This window comes from Paroedura picta, chromosome 1, assembly GCF_049243985.1.
Source record: "Paroedura picta isolate Pp20150507F chromosome 1, Ppicta_v3.0, whole genome shotgun sequence".
NCBI classification, from domain to species: domain Eukaryota; kingdom Metazoa; phylum Chordata; class Lepidosauria; order Squamata; family Gekkonidae; genus Paroedura; species Paroedura picta.
Window position 1 is genome coordinate 158262124 of NC_135369.1, and position 16189 is coordinate 158278312.

Below are 16189 nucleotides of genomic sequence, written 5' to 3' on the forward strand. Positions count from 1 at the left end.
GGGGTTGAGTTTCAGTAGTCACTGATGGACTCCATGACTTTGTCTCATTCCTATTTAAAGCCATCTATGCTCATAGCCATCACTAGGTCCACTGGCAAAGAATCCCACAATTTAATTACTCATTGAGTAAAAGAAAAAAGAAAACAAACCCAACCTTTTCTTTCCGTCTATTCTGAACGCCTGTCTCATAAACTTGGATTCCTACCCCAGTGCTCAGTAAGTTGGGGACTTCTTTAATTGTCAAAAAACTTTTGCACTCTGCTTTTTCTGATGGTTAAACTTTACTGTTGTGGTGTTAAAGTGATCACGATGAATGCATAAAAACAAAATAGTTCCTAACCACACAGTTTGACAGCAAGAATTTAAAATCCAAGAGCGTTAAACCAAATTAAGCACAAATCTATTTGGAGAAAGAGGTCTTCTAAAAATGTAGAAACCTTTTCTCTAGGAGACTCCAATCCAGAGGGCAGAGCAAGCATAAGCAGCACACATCAAAGAAGAAGAAGAGTTGGTTCCTATAAGCTGCTTTCCTCTGCCAGAAGGAGTCTCAAAGTGGCTTACAATCGCCTTCCCTTTCCTCTCCCCATGACAGACATCCTGTGAGGTAGATATGGCTGAAAGAGCCGTGATATTACAGCTTTGTTGATACTGTGATGAGGCCAAGGTCACCCAGCTGGTTACATGTGGAGGAGGAGCGGGGAATCAAATCCGGCTCTCCAAATTAGAAGGCAGCAGTCCTAACCACTACACCAAGAATGGCCAAGGCAAAGGCAGTATAAAACTATAATCAACCTGGTGCCTCAATCCAGGCAAAGGAAGTGCCAGGGCTTCTCTAGGGCAAGAGAATTGTAGAATTGTAGAAAGGTGAAGAAAGTTCTGTTCACAGTAATCATTCACCTTCTCCCAAAGACAGGGTCCCCAGAACAAGAGATGAATCACTGAGCAGGTTTCTTCAAGTAACTGGCCAAGTTTGGTGTAGTGGTTAAGAGAGGCGGCTTCTAAATTGGAGAATCAGGTTTATTTCCCCACTCCTCCTCCACATGAGTCAGCTGGGTGACCTTGGGCCAGTCACAGTTCTCTCAGAGTGCTCTCAGCTTCACCTACTTCACAGGTGTCTGTTGTGAGGAGAGAAAGAAGAGAAATTATGGGGAGAGAATTTGTGAGACTCCTTTGGGTAGTGAAAAGTGGGATACAAAAAATAGCTCCACTTCTAACGATATCGAGAAAATAATTTAATAATTTATTTTTACATTAATACCCTGCCTTCTCTGCAGGCTTACAAATTATTTTAAAAATACATAGAAAAATTAAAATACATAAATAATGACTTGAGTAGCATATTATCTGTATAATCTTTAGTCTTTTTAGAACAGGAAGTCACATTTAATGTCAACCTACAAGCAATATATTTCTGAATTTTACTTTATATGATGGGCTTGGTTAGTATTTCTTCTCTGTCTCAGGTTTATTCCTTTCTATCTTACTTTCATCATCTCTGTCTTCCCAGTTACCTTTATTCTTTGTCCCTTTCTCTGATCAAACTTAAAGAATAATAGTGGTGACGGGTGGCCCCAAAATGACCCCCCCATGATGCAATTGCAGTCAACTTATGCAGGCCCCATTGGTTAAAGATCAATAAATGTAGGTCCCACCAGTAAAAGATCAATCAGCTATGTTATTGAGTGAGCTAAGTCTGGCACAAAAAGAAATATTCCAGTGGGTACAGGAAATAGTTTAATTAAACACAATACAGGTTCCAACATGTTTTGGCAGCATATCTTCCTAAGTGGAAATATTTAAAAATATTCCTCTTATAACTGTGCTATTAACACTACCTTAGCCCATGCGATGCCTTCACTCTAATTTTCTGTTGAAATGTGTACAGACCTGTGCTGTGTTTATTAAAACGATTTCCTATGCCTATTAAAAGGTCTTTGCATTTGCGGTAGTGAGCTCTTGTGTGAAACATGACTAGCAAACTTATTTAGTTCTCAAAGAACTTTACTAAAGAATAGACTGTGGCAAATAAGCCAGGTAAAGGTGAGATGGAATACAGAGTAAATACCTCATCAGGGTATTATAGAAGTAGTGTTGGCAGGTCATGCAACACTAGAGAAGCTGCATAGCAAAAATGCTATGGAAACTGCAGGTGATGGAGGTTTGACCCACTTCATTTTTTAAACAACCATCCTTCATACCTACTCTCCTTTCTAGTACTGCAAGGGAAAAGAGCAAAAGAAGGAACCAGAAGGACAGAACTGGAAAACTTTCTTGCTGTTAGCATTTTAGTTATTTAGTTTATTTTAGCCGCTCCCAGCAAGCTGGTTTATGGTGGGTTACAACATTAAAAACACTACAATAAAATATAAGCCATCCCCAGCTTATAACCATTCTAAGTCTGATGACCGACTAATCCTCCCCCACCCCATCCCTATCTGTTTGACAACTCCCTCCCCCCATTCAATGCCTCAGGGGAGAGGATGTAATAGGAGGAGAGCCTGATTTCCCAGCTGAACTGAGGAGTCGTCTTTGACCTTATTGCCACCTGACCTTAACCAAAAGCTCGGAGGAAGAGCTCCATCTTGCAGGTCCTGTGGAATTGCACAAGCTCCGCCAGGACCCTTAGTTCTTTTGGAAGCTCATTCCACCAGGTTGGGACTAGGACCAAAAAGGCCCTGGCCATGGACAAGGACCACCTTGGCCAGGAACCACCAGCAGATGCATACCTGTTGAGTGCAAGGCCCTGTGGGGGGGATAAGGTGATAGGCAGTTCCTCAGATATGTGGGGCCCAGACCACAGATGGACTTGAAGATTAACACCAAGATCTTGAACCTGATCCAGAATGCAACTGGTATCCCCTGCAGCTGCCTCAGCACTGGCTGGATATGGGCCTTCCAGTGAGGACCCAAGAAGCCGCATTTTGCGCCGGCTGTAATTTCCAGGTCAAGGACAAGGGTAGATCCACGAAGAGCGAGTTACAGAAGTCAAGCCTTGCATGGATCACTGTGGCCAGGTGCTTGGCGTACATGGAAAAACACCTGTTGGGCTACTTTAGTGACCGTTAATTGTTTTTTATTATCTGTGTGAGTGTGTGTGTGTGTGTGTGTGTGTGTGTGTGTATGTGTTTTTTTTTTAACTGCTAGCCTAATGAGCAGGCAAATTTTGTAAGTAAACCCATTTTTGGGATCTATCTAACATCTCAGAACTGTGACCCTGTACTCTACCTCTTCCCAGCAATAGGCTTTTGCAATTTTTGTTTGTGGGAAAGTAGGTTCTATGTTTTGTCCTAGGTACAGTGATATGAAAGCAGTATGTATTGATTTTCTCCCCACCAGATGACTGTCAAAGATATAGCAGCATCTGCCAGTCCTGGAGGTGGCAACCTGAAAAGACCATGCTGATAACATCAGGCAGAAATTAGTCATAATCAAGAAGACTCTGCAAAGGGGGATGATTCTATCTGTGTGGCTGTGTAAGTGATATCTGCCGATATATTGCAATGGGGGGTAGTGTACTGTTTGTTCATAAGGTCCCTCTGCTGGCTGAAGCATCAAACTGCAACTTATATATGGATCCCTTGAGCAACATGGCTACTTTCTTTCTGAGCACTTTGGCTTCTCTGTCACAGCAAAAATAGTATTGGATTTCTCTGCTGCACCAGCATTCTTTTCTGACTAGAGTTGCCAACTTTACATGACTGGGCAGCAGAATAGTTCAGTTTTACTTTTCCTGCCTACTGGTTGGGGTGCTTAAAATCACCCTTCCACCCTCCTTTATAAGGAATTGGCATGAAACGTTTAGGTAAACACTGTGTCCATGCACTTGTTTTATGTTCATGAGTCTCTGCCCACTTTTCAGCCTAAATCCATGGTACGAAAGGGGAGTTTACTGAAATGACTGGATTTGGTGTAGATTTTATGTTTGGTTGAAAGGTCATTAAAAAAGCAAGAATAGCCAAACCACAGAGAAAAGTTAGGCAACCCACTGGGATGCCAAAATTCTGGGGTTACCTACTTTAGCTATGGAAATGACATGGAGAGAAAACCACCACCTCACTTTGGAAGGAGGTGCGCAGAAGGTAGGGGCTGCTTAGAATTGCAATGCATTGAGCGGTTGATATTAAGAGAACACACAGACTCTATTTTTATTTTCAGTTCATTACAGCTTTGGAAAAGAATGTAGTATTTGTGATTAGTATGAGAGCTGATAGCTTAACTATTCATTCATTTTTGCTTGTTTATTTCCAGTGGTTTCGATGGGTGACCCATTTCTAACTATCAACTTTTCTTCTTTCATCCAATTGGAATGAAATTTTCAAAGACTGCCCCACTCATTCAAATGACCTTTTCTGGGGAAGGAGGAGAGACATGACGTCTATAGAACACGCCCCTTGGTCCATAAGCAAATAAATTTCACACTTACAGAGAGAGTGGGTACAAGGAAGAATGCTCAAACTGGCTCAGGAATTTTCCTGTTTCCCTGGGCTCTCCAAATGGAGATGGGTCTTTAGAAAACAGCAATGGAACAAGCAGAGCCAAATCCTCTCTGCTCCACCACACTGAATGACTTCTGGTATCAGAGCTGGAAGAATAAATAAATGCTTCAAAGGCTGGGGTAAGGCAGGAAGAGAACAGCATTTTATCTTTTTTCACGTACTCAGGTTTTATTCTAGAAATTTTGGATTACCAACCCAGGTTGGGAAATTTCTTGATAGGGGTTAGAACCTGGGGAAGGAATGGACTTCAGTGGGGTATAATGGGGTATGGACTTCAGTGGGGTATAATGTCACAGAGTTCACCCTCTAAAGCAGCCATTTTCTCCAGAGGAACAGAGCTCTGTTGTCTGGGGAAGAGCTGTAATTCTGGGAGATCTCCAGCCTCCAATTGGAGACCGGGAACCCTATTTAGAATAGACTCCACCCATCCTGCTATCTTTACATATAAAATAGAGGCTGCATTTTCTCCAATTGGGATTCATGACAGCTGCAGGAAAGTGAGCTGCACTGGGAAGTAGTATAGCTGTATTTACATGAAAGATAGTAGAACAATCTCAGAAATTTTATTGATGACAATCTCAGAAATTTTATCACTGATCTTTCATGGAGAGGAAGAGAGAGATTACAGAGCCTTCTTTACCATAGATCTGTCAGTGAGTTTGGCCCTATCTTTTTTTGGCAGATAAACATTTGTCATTATCACCCATTCTGTTTGGCAACAGCCTACCTACCGCTCATTAGTATTAGTAGCACATACTGCATTCAGAGGATGGATATATGGAGGAGCCTCCATCCTCTGCTACTGAGCTTGCCTTCCAAAGAATACAAGCAAAATGCTGGCATTTATTTTGCTCATATGTACTGCCTATTCTCCCAAGTGTGTGTGTGTGTGTGTGTATAGGTATAGCTTATCAGAGCAATCAGTTTTGGTATTAACATGTGCTAACTGTTCTGGTGGGAAGATGCCCCTATCAAATTATCTGATGAGTTACTCTCTCCTTTCACTGCCCTTCCTGCTTCCTTTTTCTCACCTCATAGAAACCAGCTATGAAATCAAATGAGCAAAATTCTATACATTGCCAAATTCTGTACATTAGCAATCGAGATTTATATGAAATATATAAAAGAAAATATAGGATGTGTTTTGGATTTTCATTACTTAGTAACAGACTAGTTTATCTCTATATTCTAGATTAGCGATCCCCAACCTGTGGGCCGCGGACCACATGTGGTCCTTCGACTAATTGGAGGTGGGCCCCGAAGGACGCCTTCTCCCCCTCCGGCCCTTTACTTCATCCCCCCGGCCCTTTACAACACACTTCATTGTTGTGGCGTGTCTGTATCTTATTTTGAAGGGATGTTTAAACATTACCATAGTGATCAGAGAGCGTTAGGGCAGTGGTTGAGATTAGAGGAGTAAACTACCCCCCCCACCAGGCCTCAGTAAAAGGAGTTGAGTGGTCCCCGGTGTTGAGTGGTCCCCGGTGATAAAAAGGTTGGGGACCACTGTTCTAGATGACACAGCTGACATAAAAAAATATGTCCATCAGTCATGGGGGGTATAGCTGCAGCAATAAATGAAACCAAGTAAAGAAGTTACAATATTAGAAATGAAAATAAGAAAGTAGTACCATGGCCAGCTCTAGGTAATTAATATGCTACCATTGTGCTGCTCAGTAAACGAAACATAAAGATTAAGGGGCAAAAAACATTTATATGTGAAGTGGAGCAAAATAATGGTCCAGTGCTGAGAAAATTTTTAAAAATCCAAGTAATTAGGGGCATTTCCGCATATCATTAAAAATAGTGTTGCGCCAGCTGAGTGGCATAATGCTACATACAATCACGCCTCTTGGCCCCTCCTCACCTTTTTTGCTGTCTCGGTCTTCTCTGCAGCCATTTTGTACTTCTCCCCCTCCACAAGCGCTGCTGGAAATGGCAGAAGAGAGCAACAAGATTTATACGTGACTCTCTTCTGCCTGTCCATCAAGCCAGGCAGCCAATCCCCTTTCTCCATGCTTTAAAGGTTCCGCGATGCCCACCAATTTTTTTTTAGTTCTCTGTTGTAATGCCTATGCATAGTTCTTCTTTATTGCTGTCACTTATGGAATCACAAGTCTTGCTTCTTTTAAAAATAAATCTTATTTGTAATTGGGGAGAAAGCTTAGAGAGGTATGCTTTGTGCTACAGCTTTGGGAGAAAAAATGTCTACATGCCCCACCCACCTATAAACTGTCTCAAGTCCATATTTCTTCCATTGCCCAGTTTCTCCTTATTTTCTGGCCTGGCAGAGGTAGAAATAAACATGTTGGCAGCAGCAATAGACAGGAAGATCCAAAGAGCCCTCTATATTTGGTACCTGGAATGTTAGCATTCTTGGTAGCATGAACACTGTTTTCCCAAGGCTCCTGAGTCTATAGGAAAAATAATTTTGGCTGGTGATAGGTGAATTATCCTCTACTCACACTGATTTATGCTTATGATCACTTTTGATTCAAACCAGAAACAATCTCAGGAAGAGCTGGATGGCTTGGAATACAACTAAGCTGCCTAGCTCCGTCTGAGCTGAATTACCTTAAATTTTAGTGGCATCCTGAATCCAGTCCTTGCTCTCCGTTGTAATAATCTGTATAGCAATATAGTGGAAAAGAAGCATTTGCTGTTAAGATAAGTTATACATTTAGATGAATGTTTAAATACATATACTATTTGGAGTGATCATGCTAACAACATTGGGGTGTCTCCTACCCCATCCTACTACCCCAGTGAGCAAACTCTGAAGGCTTCTTCCACCTACGAAACCTTCCTCTGTCTTCCATGGTTCTTCCATTGGCGCAAAAGCCACTTAAGTCATGGGAAATCTCCTTAGGCTGGAGGAAGGCTGCTTGGAGGATGGTTGGATTCACTCCATAATGGGCTATGCAGCCTTTGGTGGCTTTCCATTATCACAAAAGAGAACCATTACTTTCCTATCTGGAAATAAACAGGGAAAAGAATGAAGATAGAGCATCCTATCCTCGTAGGTTGATTGTCTGAACATGTGGTACACCAAAGAAGCAGTTCCATATGAGGGTCCTGCAGAAATAGTCAACAAATTGAGAACCCACTGCTATACACAATGGAAGGATTCCAACACGATAGAATGTATTGTTTCTCTAGGACATCCTGATGGGCACTGAAAGCCAAATTCCATTTGTCTTGAAGACCACCATGGAAAGACCATTCAAGAGTTTTCTTCTGCAGCCACCACATATCAATCATCATGTGAACTCAAATGGATCAGTTCATTTCCCAGCTGCAAATACACGTTTCCCCCCTCCAGCAGTCTTTATTCAGAAGAAGCAGGACAAGATAAGGTGTTGTCCATGGGACTTAAGTGGTAGTTATCAAGTCATTTTGCCACTCTGGTAGAAAGATGTCACAACAAATGGTAGGATAAGTTGCTCTGATTTTAAGTGGAGTGATTTGTCACACCTGCAGCCACTTTATCTGGGATGTGGCTCTGCCGCAGGTTAAGCATGTGTGTGAGTCATTAACCCCCAGCAAACAGCAGTGGTGGAGAAAAGGACTTAGCATTTAATAGCTTGTCTCATCAGCTGTCTTGCCCTCCAAGCAGCCAGACACCTCGGCAGTCTCTCCTGTTCTGACTGACAGTCCTGGAATTGCTTCTGCTGCTTATAGATCCACTGCTTTCAAGCAGAAGGGGGAAGATTGCTTGTGACAGGCTCCTAGCTACAATTAAGGAAGGACTGTGCTCAGAATTTGACTTGCTGTACTCTGCAGACTGCTGGCCACAGATAGCTTGTTAGGAACATTGGGCCAGCCTACCACTTGCTGGTGGTCCTTCCTCATTTACTCTTGGTCAGATTTGCTGTAGTTGGCTTTCAGAAGAGAGTGGACCTGACTTGTATGAGCAGTGCTGGCCTCTCTGTGGCTGCCTTGCTCCTCTTTTTGCTTTCTTTTTCTCTTAGTACTTATTCAAACCCCTCAAGGTTTTCAAGTCAAACCTAGTCAACTGTACATGATTCTGACAGAAGAACCACACAAGAGCACAGATGGCTGTGCAAGCCATATGCTCTGTGGTCACTTTAATGAGAGCGAATAACTAAATTGAAGGACTCTGAAACTATGTGCACATTTTGATCAGTTTTATTGATATAATTCTAAGGAAAACTAAGGCACAACTGGCTGAGCAAGAGACCCAGCGTCGTATAGGACTGGATTGAAAAGGAATGCTTTCCTTCATTGAAAAACTTTGGAAATAGATGGGGGAAATTTTTCTTGTGAATTTTTTCACTTTTTTTTAAACATGTATATCTTCCTGGGAGCTGTGATGAAGAGCAAAGGAAGACATGGACGTTCACACTTGTGTACACTCCATCAGGCACAGGTTTTCCCTTCCCTGAATAAGAATCTGCCAAGCTTTCTTCGTTGCAAATATTACAGGCACAGGAGCATTTGGCTACCCATGGTGTGTACATATAATGGGTGTGGAATGTGCTATATCAAAATCAATTTACGAGAAAAGGGAACTAATCAAATTAAGCAACTATTTTTAAAAGCCTGTGGATACTACACTCCTACTCACCTATTTTTTCCTATAAAATCTGTAGTTCTATAAAATATAACCTTTTTATCCACAGGGATCATTTCAATAGTTCACCCATAGATTAAAACATTTCAGAAGAGGAGAAACTCTACAGTCAAATCACGTGGTTTCTACTTTCAGCTTTATCTTTTCTGCTTTTTCTTCAATTTATTTTAATTTCTGGTATTGCCTGTATGGCATAGTTTCCCACACTATGGATTTAGCATTTTAATTCTTAATGGGAAGGCTAACGTTTTTTGATAGATGCAGAAAACTGGAAAACAAAACTGTATTGTTACTATTGCATCCCTGACGGACCTCCTCTCCCAATATGCTCCCTCGGGGAAGATTGTACTCTGCTAGCACCAATTGGTTGGTAATCCCTGGCCTTAAAAACATTTGCCTTTTGGGCTGTGGTTCCCAACCTGGTGGAATGGGTTGTCATTTGAAATCTGTCAAAGTTCTTCAGGATCTGTAAAATGGCACCCAGGCTTATGGTTGAGGCCATGACTGTCTGGAAAACGATATGGGCCTCCCTCCTTCTCCTTGGGTCCCTCCTTTATTTTGGACCATCCCAGTCCAGTTAGCCTGGGAGAGGATATTTAAGAGGGTGAGGGGGCAGGTACTGGTTTTAACTGCTTTTATTCTTGTAGACCATCCTGGGCCTGCTTGTGGGGAGGGTGGTATAGAAATTAAATTTTAAAATAAGCTTCCAGTCAGGGAGACTAGGATGTGGGCAATTAGTGCAGTATGAGGGACTCCCTGAAGAAATCTGGCCCATGCATCCTGACCATCATAACCAAACTGACACAAATAATAAGGAAATCTATACGTTTCAGATGTGGGGGCAAGAAAAGAAAGAGAGAAGCAAGGACTATAAATAATATATCCTAAAAATAGCCATAATAATTTGCAATGTAAATATACATTAATTCTTTATCAGGATAAATTCCTGTAAAGACTCATCACATGCCCCAAGCCACAATGTGAATGGCAACTCTAGGCCCAAAAAGAGAGAGGAGTCAGGCAAGAATCAGGATTTCTCAACATTAGTTCAAGGCAAACACGGAAAACTGTAAAGGTAAAAACAAAATTAGTCAGCAATGGAGCCAAAATGTGAGGTATAGAGGACATATTGAGGCCAGAAGGTTTGCTATTGCAATACTTTGACTAGCCCCCTCCCCCACGCCCTGGGAGAGGAGGCAGGTTTTAAAACTATTAAAAAAGTTAAATTTAGAATTTGTTATCCATGTAATTTATTTTGTATTGACGATCATATTGACTGATGTTACTCACCCTGAACCAACTAGGGAAGGGTGGGATATATATTATCAAAATTATTATTATTACTTCCTTGACCAGCAGGGGCAAAATGCTTATATCCACTTCCTGCAAAACGATTGTTTAAACCCACCTGCCTGCATCTCCCACTTGGCAGCATACTGTCCTTGAACATTTGTGCTTGGAGGTTATAGAATTGCCTTGTAGGATCCTGCCAAGACGCATCTCCCTGACAAGTCCACCGCATCTCCTGCAATGCCTCTACAAGCTGACAAGCTAGGCATATGGATAGGGCACATCCACTGTTGCTTGCTGGCCTCTCAAAGGTATAAATTCTCTGAACATTGACTAAAAGTCATTGATAGATCTATCCTCCACATTCAGGTCAAAGCAGCTCAGATGGAAAGGACACTATGGAGGCCGGTTTTTGACTCAAACAGCAAAACCCAGGTGGGTAAGTCCTGTTAAATGAGAGTGCTACAAAAGGCAACTTAAAAGGCAAATAACACAAAAGGGAAAGAACAGCCATACCAACATAGGCTGCACTGGAGGAGTAGATGTTTCTGTATCCAACCTTGTGCAAATTTCCCTTTCTCCCTCTTGTGCAAAACACCTACTGTGATTTCTCTCGATTTCTGGTTTTCTGTCGCCAGTCAAATCCTCCTCTGCAGATTCATAATAGCTGCATCTGGTGCTACAGTCTCTGAAAAAATGTCACATCCCCTGAAAGAGCTTGACTTGTGGCTTTCACTTTGCTCCAGTATATTGGGGAGGCTCCATTAAAAAAAAAATTGTTTCTATTGTAAACAATTCTGATGGTTTTTTCTCTCTCGCGGTGATGGCATCCAGAAGGAAACATCTGTAAAAGGACAATCTGTTGTCATAGGAGCATAATGGCTGTGATGTCTTAATTGAAAACATGGGAGGCAAGGAATTTAAATGTATAATTAGGACGCATTTCGATATGAAGCTGTGAACGCTGCTTCTGCAAATGGACAGAAAGGCACCTGAAATTTCTGACATACTGTCTCGAAAACGTACTCAGATGGAAAGCAAGAACGCAGCACACATGCGATGCCATGCTGCCATATGGCGAAGAAATGCAGCTGCGATGTAAAGGAAGCTAATTAGCTTGTGAAAATGGAGACTGACTGGATGATGAAGGAGGAGTGAATGATGAATGGAAGGAAGAGGCAGGCTAATGCAGGGGCTCCACCTGCCAGGTTCATGCGATTAAATGAAATTAAAGGCAAAAATCACAAGAGAGGAAAGAAAACGCTCAACAGTAGTAATCCTTGCCTTTTGGATGGGGGTGGGGAGGACTTTGGTCCTTTTTGGATTTAGCATCAAGTATTTTAACCAATGACAGACTCACAACACAGTCTTATGCACGCTTACCGAGAACGAAGTTCCAAAGTACCCAATGGATGGAGGGGAATTCTGGGAAGATGGCTGGCAGTTTGTAGCATCCAGGATGAGTATTTGCCTTTCTCCTGCGTGTACCCAGGGAATACAACCTGAAGGGCAGGTTCTTTGGCTCTTGGCCTGAGGGTTGTAACTGTAAAATAAGTGACTCAGTATGTCACTTATTGGGGTCCACTCTAAGTGTGTGTAGGTGTTATCTCCTTGAATGGGGGGGGGGGAGGAACTGATCTCTCTTTCCTCCCCCTCCCCTCTCTCTCTCACCATGGAAACACATGTCTCTGCAGGCCTGCAGGTCATGACAACTGTAAATTTTAACCTGATAGTAACCTGATCATTGTTGCTCAGACTATCCTATAGGACAAAAAGGATGATAACATTTCTTAACATTGTTTCTATTTCCTTTAATGGGGTTTCATGGCTCTGGTCAAGGACACATTTTTGGATGCCAGAAGAGACAGAGAAAGCAAATGCTGAAGGACCTTGGAAGGACAGGATAGCTTTCTTCGGAACCTGCTGTGGAGCAGCAGATAGGCTACATCAGTGTGCCTGTGCATTTGGATATAAAGAAAACGCTACAAAAAGTACCATGCATTTCCAAGGTCCATACCCTTCTAAGGTAACCAGCCCAAATAAGTGCTAGTCCCTAGAACTTCACACTGCTCAGAGCAGTGTGGTGCATGTGAAATTATGAAATGGGATTAGGGAATTAATCTGAATAAGAATAGAAAAATAATGTCCCTACTGCTTTGACAGGATTACTTTCGTCTGATTTGTCATGTACAGAGATCTCAGATCTTTCCTCATCATGCCTTTCATTTTGCAGGGAAGCATTTTCCTTTGTCCCTCACTGTCTACAGTAGGAACACCTGCTTGATTTCCAGAGAATACAAGAAAAATATCTCTGTACCCTGCAGGTACGAGGCCTACTGTGGGGGGTGGGGGTGGGGTGAGTGTATAATCTCCCAGCTGCCTGCATGACAGAAAGTACTAGCAAAATACTTTTCTCTGTGAAATGCGTGTATGCAGCCTATTATGGAGTGTCGGTGGAACTTGACACAGCTTGTATGCATTCTGGATAGTATTTCTTCTTTGGCTAGCAGACTCAGAACTATAGCAGAAAACTGAATATTAAACAAACAGCACCCACTACACTTTACATAAAATTAAGAAAATCATAGACCAATACAATACAAATGAAAATACTCTGTACAGAAATACCTATCAGAATGATACTCTTCAGTAAGAACATGTACTAACTATTCTGGTTGGAAGATGGTTCTGTAAGATTATATGTTCCCTCATTGCCTCGCCTCTTTCCCTTTGTTTGTCTCAAGCAATGTGAAAAGTAGATAGTGAGCTGCAAGAATAACAGTCATCTCTGCCTATGCTGAGGCACCTGCATTGGTTGTCCATCAGTTTCTGGATCAGGTTCAAGGTTTTAAGTCCATCTGTGACCTGGGCCCCACTTATCTGAGGGACCACTCGTCTCCTTATGCACCTCGCAGGGCTCTTTGCGACTAGGAATCTGCTTATTGTCCACGGCTCCCGGGAGATATGCCTGGCCTTGGCCAAGGTCAGGGCTGTTTTGGTCCTGGCCCCGACCTGGTCGAATGAACTCCCTGAAGAGCTGAGGGCCCTGACAGAGCTGTCAATGCTCCACAAGGCCTGCAAAATGGAGCTCTTCCACCAGGCGTTTGGTTGAGGCTGGGCTAGCAAGAGTGGCCCCCTCCCTGTACAGGCCTGGTAAGTCCTGTTTGGCCAGATATTACTTGAATTCGCTCCCCGGGAAGGCTGTCAGCTTTGTGAATGGAAGTTGGGCTGGGTGGGAGTGGGCATATCCTGCAGAATGGGATTTTTGCTGCCATCTTGGATTGTTGTGTATTGTTTTTATGTGGGATTTTTAGATTTTTATGTAAACCACCACAAGCCAGCTAGACCCGGGAGTGGCAGGCAACAAGTACAAAAACAAACAAACAAACAAACAAATAAATATTACAGTTCATTATTTTTGAGCAGTATATTACAGAAGAATGGTGATTAAGTTTAAATTTTGATGAATGTTCAAGTACAAATTCCCATCAATACCCATAACAAGGGAGAGGAATTCTTGGCAACATGCCTTTTTGATCTGTGCTGCATTTCCATTTGTCTTCCTGCTTCAGGTATTTAAGCCTGGGTGTGACCAGAAGCATCAGCCCTTGGTGATGGTCAAAGGACAAGAGCTAAGGGCTGTTTACTGTTAGTTCATGGCTTCCAGTCTGTGGTTTTAATGAGCCAGCCCGATTAAAATGGGAAACATTGTTCTCTTGTCTCCACCACACCAGAACTGAGCAAGGGATGGCTTGAACTTCCCCTGGGGCAGATTTGAATGGCCATTATTGTGGACAGGTACCTCAAGACTAGAACAGAATGGGTGCAAACAGGAAAAGCACCTTTTTCTTCTTCTCCCCAGCTATTAGGGGGCAGGGCCAAAAGAAGTTAGGAACCTCTCAGGCCCACTAGGTAAGACCACCTAGCACCCTTGCCTGAATTGTGTCTCTGGGTGTCTCATCAGACTTATACATCAAACTTACTGATGTATAAGTGAACATACCATCCATTTGGATGCAAACCAGCAGTATAGTAGTGCTTAAAACAGAACGTTAAAATATTGTTTTATGTTGCTTTTTGTTGATTTGCAAGCAGGCTTGTGGGCTTTTCAAGCAAAAAGATGAGATTAAAAAGCTGAAATAAAACAGTAGCAAAAACAATGTAGCTAGGGCAAAACCTATAAATCTCTGCTGTCACATTGTCACTACGACAAGAAGAAAAGGGATGGATATTTATGCTCTGCTTTTTTCTACTTGGAGGAGTCTCAAATACCATTTATGCACGGGGCAGAAAGGCCAGGCTGGTGGCGGCAGGGCAGCCGGGCTAATCCCTGCTTGTGCGTGAGGTTGCCACCATCCCAGTGCCCTCCCAGCCTTGACTTGATTTATGGCCTCTGATAGGTTGCAGCAAAGGGAACACTGATTCTTCAATGTTCCCTTTGTTGCCACGGCCACCATCGGACATTAGGCTGGGGCAGGCCCATGCACCCAGGAACAGCTGGGCCTGGAAGGCTCAGCTCCTCCCTGTATATTGGTGGCTGGAGGTGGACCAAATATGCCCCATTTGGTGTTGCACAGCACCTCAGGGTCAACTGGGCTGTGTGCACCATTGTATTGTGTCCTGAACAATGGAAACCCCTCTGCCACCCCCCTGCAGTGGAACCATTCTGCTGTGGCATCATTCCAGAGATATATGCATTTCGGTGCACAGCGGATCCATCACTGAAATGTGTGCCCTGTAGGGACACGGAAAGTAGCACGCTAGTTTATGCTGCTTTACAGTGTCCCAAGTACATCCTCCTTAAATCGCGGTGCACTGCAACACTCCAGCCACGGCCTGGCACAGCCACTGTCATGCATAATCAGTCAAAGTGGCTTACGACTGCCTACCCTTCCTCTCCCCGCAATAGACACCCTGTGAGGTAGGTGGGGCTGAGAGAGCTCTGAGAAAACTGTGACTGGCCCAATGTCACCCAGCTGGCTGCATGTGGTGGAGTAGGGAATCTAATCCCATGGTTCAGTTTAGAGGCCACTGCTCTTAACCACTACACCAAGCTGGCTTTCTAATGATAGTTGTGACTAGAGATACAACCTAGTCAAAGTACATTAAACTGTCCCTCATTAAAATAAGAGAAAGTAAAGTACACACTTCACTCTCTGATTTTAAATGAATGGGACCTAATGTTCAGCTTTAACTGCATCATACACTTTATTCTGTTGGCTAGACTAGTAGGATGACTCCTAAATGGCATAAGTAAAGAGACACAGATATTACTACTCCTCTCTTTGCCCCAATGGACTTAAGTTATCCAGACATGCCGAAATTTCCCTGAATACCTGTACGATGTTCCCATCCACTTCTCTTCCTCAGTGGCAAGATTTTCCCTCTGTTTTTCTTTCCCTCCTGTGACTGAGCTGCCCTAACTACCGTATATACTTGCATATAAGCCAGTCTGCATATAAGCCAAGGGACCTAATTTTACCACAAAATCTGGGCAAATTTATTGACTCACATATAAGCTGAGGGTGGGAAATGCTCCATCATCACAGGCTCTCCCATCCAGCCTCCCTCCCAACAAATACAGAAAAGTCAAGAGGATGAATAGCTGCTGGTTTTTGTACCCGGCTTTTCACCCACAGAAACCAAAACAATAGCTTGGAAGACGTGATTAAGAAGAGGAAGAAGTGAAGGCAAAAGGGGAAAAAAAGATCAGTCAAATTAGTCAGTCAATTAGTCAAACCGTTGATGTCCAACAAGCTGCCAGAGCAACGATTGGCTGGCTGGAGCAGGCTTTTGTTTCAATTACCAT

The 16189-nt window shown here is 42.9% G+C and overlaps 1 long non-coding RNA gene across 1 annotated transcript in view; it reads right to left on the minus strand.

Annotated features, from left to right (window-relative positions):
* LOC143845050 (uncharacterized) overlaps positions 1–16189 on the minus strand; it is a 73484-nt gene that overhangs the window by 22040 nt on the left and 35255 nt on the right. Inside the window, exons 2-3 of the long non-coding RNA XR_013234274.1 lie at positions 10983–11224; positions 7071–7122 (exon numbers count right to left, since the gene is read on the minus strand). This is a non-coding gene — a long non-coding RNA (uncharacterized LOC143845050). The remainder of the gene's footprint in view (positions 1–7070; positions 7123–10982; positions 11225–16189) is intronic.